This window comes from Gavialis gangeticus, unplaced genomic scaffold (genome assembly GCF_001723915.1).
Source record: "Gavialis gangeticus isolate Ggan-Ray unplaced genomic scaffold, GavGan_comp1, whole genome shotgun sequence".
Taxonomy (NCBI): Eukaryota; Metazoa; Chordata; order Crocodylia; family Gavialidae; genus Gavialis; species Gavialis gangeticus.
The window spans coordinates 28,258,684-28,268,298 of NW_017729030.1; positions in this window are offsets into that span (position 1 = coordinate 28,258,684).

Sequence of the window (9,615 nt, forward strand, 5' to 3'; positions counted from 1 at the left end):
CTGTTGTTAACTCTCATGTTCATATTCAGGCACCTACATAAGTGTGTTGATCCCTGTTTTTGTTTTTTCCAAAAGTACTAAGTGCTCAGTACACCCTAGTGTTTTCAGTTTTAGCTTCCATCTTCTTACAAGACAACCTTGAGAAGCAGCAGAAGAAAATCCACTGTACTTTCTGGGCATATCTACATAAGACATTTACTGCCAGTTGACTGATTAACTGCTCAGTAAATGTCTCTGCATTTACACATGTGCCCCTACTAGTGTACATAAAGCTAATAAACTCCGGGCAGGGTAGTAGTTGCTAATACAAGTACTACCCTGTTGCGGAGGTTTTTTGTGCGCCGCAGCACCCATGTAGCTGCTGACTTGGCTGCCTGGGTTACAAGGGGTGTGGAGGGGTGCTTCAGTGTAGGGGGTACCTGCCAGCTTGCTCCATGCTGAAGCACCGTCATGCCCCAGCCAACCCCTCCACAGCACATGCAGCCTTAGTTGGAGCAGCCCTAGACTGGCAGGCTGAAACCTGGCTCAATGTGCTGTGATCCGGGTGCATGTTTTAAAGCGCATGCCCAGGAGGTTCCCAGGAGCAATATGCTCCACAATTTATTACTGCACATTAGTGGAACATGTAGATCCACCTTCCTTCATTAAAAATGGTCTTTATACCATTGTGCCTGCTAGGAGAATTGGCAAAATTAACCTTCCACTTACACGTTTAAAGAGTAAAAGAGTGATGTTTATTTTAAATTTACTACCAGATGCAAGATTGCTTCACAGTTATTAGTCTTTCTGATTAAATAAAAGCCATTTCCTCTAGAAATCTAAGCATCTTGATGCATGGACATATCCTTGAATCCCACTGAAAAGCAGACATACTTCCTCTACTGAGGCCCACATAAAAGCAGTTCTTGAGGCTGTTGCTTAAAATAGGCCTAGGTGACTTCTGTCAGCAATTGTTCTTCCTACTCCCAAAAATTTCCAGCAATTGTCATAGTCTTTTCTCTTCTCAATCTAATCACTTCTCACTTGTTAGATTATTATGTAGTTTTGATTTTATTGTAGAAAACTTCTGCATACAAAAGAGTTAAACTATTTATGTGCTTTCTTTGACTTATGATTCAGGTTTGCCTCCTTGTTTTCTGGTAGGTGTTTTCTTCAGTCTCTGGTTTCAAGGGCTTTATTGGTTTGCAGGATTAGGAGAAAAGAGAAGAGGGCACATATAATTACTGATAAGTCATTCTTTATATATTTCCTGTACAATCTTTCTGTGGCTTTCCTTCAGTAATGATTGACCTTTATCATGAAGATTTAGTGTATCTAGGTCACAAAAAGATCTGGTGTGTTCACTTTTTTTTTTTACTGTACGTTAAAATTGAACAAGTGGAATCATGAAAGGACAGCTATAGATACAATTCCAACTATCAAAAATAAACTTTAAAAAGATCCCTGCATTATATTTTTGTAATTTAATTAAGTTTTATGTCCTGCAAATACGTTCCACAGATTGAGAGGGTAGAGACTGGATCATAAGACATTTGCTTCTTATCGGTGCTGATGGTTGTTACTTCTCTCTCTTCTATACCCAATATGTGGGTGTAGTTATCTCTGATTTCCCAGCAAGTGCTCTGTCTGCCTTTTTTCCTGGATGGAGTTTGTTCTAATATCCCAATGTGGAGACTGCCAGAATGCAGTGTGTTCATTAGCCATTCCATCTTTGTACCCCTAAAACAATCTGCCATGCCAGGACGGTGTAAAAGCTTGCTGTGCTCAATAGCACTAATCAGAAGTTTTCCAGCAAAAAAGAAAATGCCAATTTTTAGGACCTGAAATTTTTCATGAACTTTCATTGCATCACAGTAGAGGTTCAGACTTCTGAGGAGCTGGTGTGAGAAGCCAGCTGGCCTAGGAATCTGGAATCCTGGCATCTCTAGCTCCAAAGTACTCCACACATCAGAACTGTCTTGGAGCCAAAAAACCCTGAGAACCCCAGTCCCTGCCAGTAACAGCAATGAAACTGATGGATAGGTAACTCTGAATCAGCTGCTTGACTGGTCCATGCTCAGGACCTGTATTTACTTCTGAAACACCATTTGTCAGCATTTTCAAAACAAACACTTTCCCAAATATCTGGTTCATTTAAAAAAAAAAAAATTAAAAATGTTTTTGCAAAAAAGGATTGAGATGCAAGGTCTACTATTGTGCCTGAGTAGATTTCCTGCAAAAGGTATCTTACTGCCTGAGTTTCAGCTCTTAGAGGTTCTTGTGACAACTGCCAAATAGGCCAGATTAGATGGACTGTTGCCTATGCTTGTTATACTATTCCTATATTCTTAAATTATTACAATTCATAGATTTTTGAGACAAGAAGTCTTTTGTACAACAAGATTTAGCTGGATTATGTAAATGCATTAGAACTAAAACTCTGACTTAGAAAATGCCTTTGGAGAATCAAAACAAGGGCAAATAAAAGGCTGCTGTCCTGGCATGATACAGTTTACAAATGAAACTAATATTCTAAGTGTTTATTGCTGCTTCATTGAAGTTTGCATTACTATTTCACTTAAAAATGAACATTGTATTACTAACTGTGTTCTTCCTGGAGCAAGGAAAAGGCAAAATATGCACTTTCAGACTAAGAGAACCTGCTAATATCTAAATAAATAAATCAATCTGTAGTTGTTTTAAGGGTGAACAGAGCATTTTGGAGAGAGCAGGTGGTCAGATACGAGGGTGAGAAGTGTAGCATAAGTGCACGAACAGAATAAATAATCATATCTATTTTCATTTTGCCCAGTTCTCAAAACAAAATCTATTTTCATTCTTTCTGTATAATAAGGACATTAAAATGTATTTATAAACATATTCAGTCCCCAGGAGCAGCCACAAGGACAAGTGGTTTCTAAAGTATGTTTTGTGATTGGGACCTCTGTATCAGATACCTATAAACTGAAGATCTTTTGTGTCCTAGATGACATTAGGTTTGATGAAGTCTTGATGAAGTTGCCACCCCAAAAATATCAAGATGTCATTAGCAAAAGCTTCAGCAGCAATTCAGAATAATCCTCATGTCCACGACTGGTGTAGAGAAGTTAACACAAAACAATGTACCAAGTAAGTAGTAATACCGTTTTTTCATTCCATAATGATTTAAAAATATGAAGATGGCTGTTGTATACAGACTCTTTGTATTGTAACTCTGAACAAGTGGTGCAGTCATATTCTGTATTAAAGCATCCACTGTTAATCTGCTACCAGTCTACAACCAGGTTGTTCATGCCACAGTCTTACCAACACTGTGGGTCAAACGAGAGGAATGCATGAAACTACGTGTTATCAACATACCAAGAAACATTGGGGCATCTCAAAATCAACCACCAAATAGAACCATTATATACACTGAGTTAGAAGGTGGCAAGATGGAGGAGCAGTCACACATTAAATGACTACTTGGGAGCAGTGCCCTGAATGGTGCGATGGGACTCTCTCTTCAAGCAATCTCTTCCAAGTCAGTTTTTACTATTCCAGATGTTATGTAATACATATAATTTAAATCATCAAGGTCCTATACGAATCATCATAAAATAAGCAATGTGATGTCCAGAAGTTCAGCTGTGTGGCTTACAATCAGTGAGAACTGCACAACTAAAATCTCATAGAGTCCTTTAAAAAAGTGTGAATGACTATATGTGCATTAAATACCCTTTGCTTTCAGTGCTTTGGGCAACAGATTTTGCTCTCAGTTATGGGGTGGTTCTTCACTTAATACCTAGAGTTGAGGTTCCCCTCTCTCACCATCATCTCTTTTAGAATCACCCATCAGCCCCTGCCATTTTACCATCATTCAGTGTTTCATGACATCTAGTCCCTCACTATTGATGCCTTCATGTTTGCTCGGAGCTGTTTCCTCCCTGCCTCCTCTTCTACTGTTATGTTGTTGATTCTGTTAATGCTTCCAGTAAGTTTAAAGTGTATTTAAAATGTGGGTTTGGCCTTCACAAATATTTGAAATGATGAATGCCAAACCTGCGAATAACAGGGGTTTCCTGTACTTTCTATATCTTGCCAATGCACTCAGAAGCCTACTCAGTGCTCTCACTTTTCTTCATAGATATTAGGAATAGAATGGACTATTAAGATAATATAGCCCCACCTCTGGTATAAAATAGGCTATTCAGCTGGCTATTATATTTTCACAAATATACAATAGGGCTGTGCAAAATTTCGCCAGCAATTTCGTTTTGATGCTGTTTCGACTCGTTTCAAGCTCAAAACAGCAAAATCGAAATGAAACGGAGAGCTTTGAAGCAGCCTTAAAACAAAATGAGGCAAGTCGAAACGTTTCAAAGTTCAAGCTGGGCTTGCCTGCAGGGAAACAGAAAGTAAAGTAAGGAGAGGGAAGGGAAAGAAAGGGGAAGGGTGGGGAAGGAATGCTGTCATTAATGACTGTGTAGCTGGCCAGTGACTGTCATCCTTTCCTGAGGTCCCTTCCAATCCTTGTGCTCTAGGGGAGGGATAGAAAAACCACATAAAAAGCAGGATAGTTTGAAATGCCCCGCTTTCTGCCTTGGTGTAAGTTAAGAGAGGACACACCTTAACACACACACGGTGTCACCCACCCATGTCACAAATTTTGCCTGTCAGCAGCTAGAGTTGCAGGGCCCCAGAACCCAGACTCTCCCTGCACCCATCTCCTTGAAAGCTGGCAGGCTTTGTAGCCTCAACAGCAGTTAGCATGCCTGCAGTTTTCACCCTGCTGTGCCTTAACACACACTGTCACCCATGTGACGAGTTTTGCTTGTCCGCAACATGACGTGCAGTTTCCCCCAAACTCCTGCACCCAACTCCTTGAAACTCAGCAGGCTTCGTTGCCTCAGCAGGGGCTAGCATACCTGCAGTTTTGACCCTGCTGTGGCTTAACACATGCACGTGACATAAGTTTTGCTTTCAAGACTTTGAGGTGCAGTTTCCCCGAAACCCCTGCACCTATCTCCCTGAAATGTGGCAGGCTTCATGCCTTCAAAAGGGGCTACCATTCCTGCAAGCTTCATACAAATCAGGCCAGAAATGACAAAGTTATAGGCTGTTTTGAGCTTTGCCATTGTAGCCTGTGGGCGACATGTCAAAACAGCATCGGAACAGCAAAACTGTTTTGACGCAACGAAACGGAACAGCAGTTTCAAAACGAAATGCTGTTCGGTCGAAATGCAAGTCAAAACGAAATGGTGCTGTTTCACACAGTCCTATAAAGCAATCCTTTCTTGCTCTGTAGTACAGTATTGTATCAAATAAAATACCACTATGCTTGGGATGGCTGTAATAATAATATTGTTGGATAGGTACCATGCATGCTTTTTATGAGCTTTTCACAAAGGTCTTTTACAAAGAAGGCAGGTATTGTTATCCCCATTTTAAACAGAGGAAAATTGAGGCAAAAAGAAATGAAGTGACTTGCCAATGGCCATTCAGTAAGCTAGTGCCAGCATCAGGAACGTAAAAGTCCGAATGAAGTGCTATGCACTAAGGCCTCTCTACACATTGCAGGTATCTCACAATTAATTGGTTAATTGTGCAATTCTCTTAAGACTACTACACGCAATAAAAACTACAACCAGTTATAAAGTGTGTACTAACTTTATAGCTGGTTGCTATCAAGCTTTAATTTATACATATTACAGAGTCGTCCCATCCACAGGTGCGTACCATGCCCAGTGTAAAACCCCTGGCACGGGATCACAGCAGCCGCTGTGATCAGGGGTGCATGAAATCCTTGAGCCCAAGGGATCATGGCAGCCATGACTTCCAAGGTTTGGGGGTGCATGAAACCTCTTGGCCCACACATGCAGCCAGCACTGAGAGGACATGTGCGGCACAGCTAGGGCCAAGAGCCCCATCAGATGCAGGACTCTTGGTACCAGCTGTGCATGGCCTCCGCAATTGGGAGCCACCTCAGCAAAGGAGGCTCCCAGCTCTGGGAGCCTGTTTCTTGCCGATGCAGGAGGGAGCCCAGAATCAGTCTCCCACTACATCGGCAATAAGGTGCAGTTGGATCTAATTCCTGATTCCACAATTGTGCCTCCTGCTATGCGTATGTGGCATGGCAATAGGCATGATTATGTGGACCATGCATTAGATTCAATCGCACCTTTCCCTGCAGGTGTAGAGGGGGCCTAAGTCTCAGTAAGTCACCAAGTGCCTGTTTTCCAGCTTAATGTAAACATGTTTCTCTTTCTTCACGCTACAATTTTTGCTGGTGCAGGTTAGAGCAATTAGATATGAAAGTACCTGTTTTGCAATTGTAAACAGGTTCTGAAAATCTGGTCCTTAAGTAGCCAGTATTATTTATAAAAGGCCCTGATTTTTGGTTATACAAGGAGCCCTTCACATCAATTTAAATGCATACTTACACTGCCAGAAGTATATCAAGGAGTGTTGTAATGTAACCAGTTATCAGCCTCAAGAAAGTCTGGGTTTTTCCAAGCAATGGGAGGCAACATCAAACATGTTTCTCAACCATTTCATCAGTAGATCTCAGTGGACTTCACAGAATGCAATTATTTATCCCAATATGACAGGAAAATTGAGGCAAAAGACATGAAGTGACTTGCCCACAGTCATTCAGCATTTGTTTCTTGTATACCAGTTTTTTCTTATATAGTGCTACTAATTCTAATAGAAAACAAAATAATTTGGCATTTCCTGTCCTGGTTTTTATTTTTTTTTTTTTAATACTGCCCTTGTCTTTGCTAGGTAAACTTAATAATCTGCATTTTTTTTATTCTATCCATTATGAGGAATTGATGGTTTTGGAAACAACATTTATATAGGCACTCACTTCCAGACAATAAAGTTTGACCAAACAATATTATTTTCAAGTAGATTTGTTTGTCGTCTAAACAGCTCTTGCCTGATAAAAGTAAAAAAGAAAACAATGTGGTGAACCAATAAAGAATAGACAGGATTATTGCGAAGAAGCCAGAAGGGTTCATCTCAAAAAGAGTCTTTTTTTTTTTTTTAATTCTATTCTCCTGCCACCATTTTGAAGTATTTCTTATAAAAATGAACTTCAGTTCTACTAATAGGTGTATACTAACAAATAGAAATATCACTTTGTCCATAAATAATGTGGAATACAGTCAACTAACAGTGCCAACTTCCCCATTTTGTCCTGTTCTGGATTGATAAGAAAGTATTTCAGCTCCTTTTGTTGACAATTCCCCTAAAGGGGGGCTAATGAGAACTGGTTGAAATAGGTTAAAATGATTCTCTAATTACTTTCAAACTGTATGAAATTCATTAAATAAATTGTTCACTAAGTTAGACTCCCCAAATAGTCGCACTGATTTTAGTAGAGTTATGAAATTCTAATCACTGTGAGTAAGGGTGAAAGGATATTACCCTGAGTGATGACTGTTCAGTTAAGCCCTATGATAATGGTAATGTTTGGTTTTCTTTGTCATCCCCTGGAACTGACTTGTGACTGCCTGCTCATTGCATACAGGTTGCCTAACATTTGCCAGGGGCTGGTGACTGCTTTTGGCTTAAAACAAGTGATACAGTTGTAAAAGGATTTCTGTTGTTGTTAACTAGTATTTAAATATTAAGACCACTCAGTTGTTGAAACTATAATCCCTGGCTGAACAAGTTTCTTCCTAGATTGCATACAGTTAAGCAAGCATGTTTGACATGGAATAACTTCAGGGTAATTTATATTAATATTGTACAATATAAAAAAGAAACTAACTTCCGCACATTTAGAAAAAAAACTTTTTCAACTAACAAGAAAAGATATGCATCATTACCAGAGAGTCTTATTGTGACCAGATAGTTAAGAACATTGAGCTTTCTGGCATTGCAACAAAAGACGCTCCCAAGAGTAAGAAATGCATAATGAATGTAGCTTGACTTGTCAGATAAAAAAGAGAATAATTTAACATCAGAGCTTGACAACCCAAGAAACAGAACCAGTGGAGGACAATTAACAGAACACTAATTTGAAAATTGTCCTCTAAATTTTCAGTTGTTGGGCAACACAAACACAAAAGAGACAAATGATAGCATATTGGTGCCTACTCAGCCAAAGCTGGATGTTTCCAGAGAAAAATATGACTGCACATGTATATATAAAATAATTATGACATAAGAAATTATGGATTCATTTTAAGCAGTGCCTGGTAGCAAAAAATGCAGATGGCAGTATCCAGCCTAGAAATAGGCCCGAAGCCCATTTAAGTTACAAAATTGCCTGTAATTCAGTATTCCTGATATACTTATAAATCTAAGCCAAACCCTTAGCAGTCTTAGCAACAGCAAGAACTCTGCCAAACTGCATCCAGGCCAATGTGAAAGGAATGCATTTGATCTCAAGCCGTGATTAAGAGAAGCTAAAAAGAATTCCTCTAAGAGTTTTCTTTAATTGTCATTGTCATACCCAAATCATCTATTGTTCTGTTACTGAGTTTATGTAAAATGTCTTCTTTTTACACACACAGGGTATGTCTACTCTGTCAGGACAAGCCCACCTACCCATATCTACTTGCCTGCCGCAGCCTGGGAAATATGCTGGCAGAATCATCCTCAGTAGCTCTTCTGAACTATGCTGGAAACCAAGATCTCAAGAGTGGCTAGAGAGGGATGCCCTTGAGCTTTTCACCAGCATCTTCCCAGGTTTGGATATGCAGTCAGGATTGCGTGGGTAGGGTATGCTGGGGACTCACCTCTACCACCACGCTAGACAGGCACATACTCACTTATATCCCATATGCCCATTTGTCTGTTTTAGTTTTATTAGCAGGCCACCTTTATTAAGCTACCAGGTTTTATTAGTTCAGTTAAGACAAGTTTCTCTGTATTTTATAGATATCCTTGGGTTTGAACAATATGCTTGAAATTAAACCTTGGCTGTCATCCATTGTCTGGGATAAATAGCATATGTTTTAAAAAGCACTTACCATGAGATCCTTTGAGACTGTGGGGACCCTGCTTCTGCACATAGTAAAAGGGATGGAGTGACATGCAGACCATGGAAGCTGAGTTATCTGTCTTTCTCACAGTGTCACAGTATTTACATGAAAACAAACATGGCAATACAATGAAGGAGCAGGGACAGCTGCCAGTTCGGCTTGATTTGCTTTCTACTCAGCAGTTAACTGAAAACTAGGAACAATATGAAATATTACATTGTTCTTAGTGTCAGATACCACAATACAAAGTGGATCACAGATACAAATATAGCAGTGCCATTCTATTTTGATTGAAATTAAGGTATCTGACAGATTCTGCATTTCCTGTGCTCTGACAGGTTCTCTTCTGCATTTCCTGTGCTCTGTTTGCCAAACCATATTCTCCAAAGTTAGTTTTCACTGCATGTTAGTAATGACCATTAATATGTTTCTATGTTTTAATTTTATTCTTAAGCTGCTTGATTTTTATAGATGACTTATGATGACTAGAAGTTTGGAGGTTTTTAAGGCCCAGCTAGAGAAAGCCATGGCTGGGACGATACAGTTGGGGATGGTCCTGCTTTGAGCAGGGGGTTGGACTAGATGACCCCCGAAGTTCCCTTCCAACCTTGTATGATTCTATGATAAGCTGCCAGGTAGTTTCAAAGGGCTCCTATAT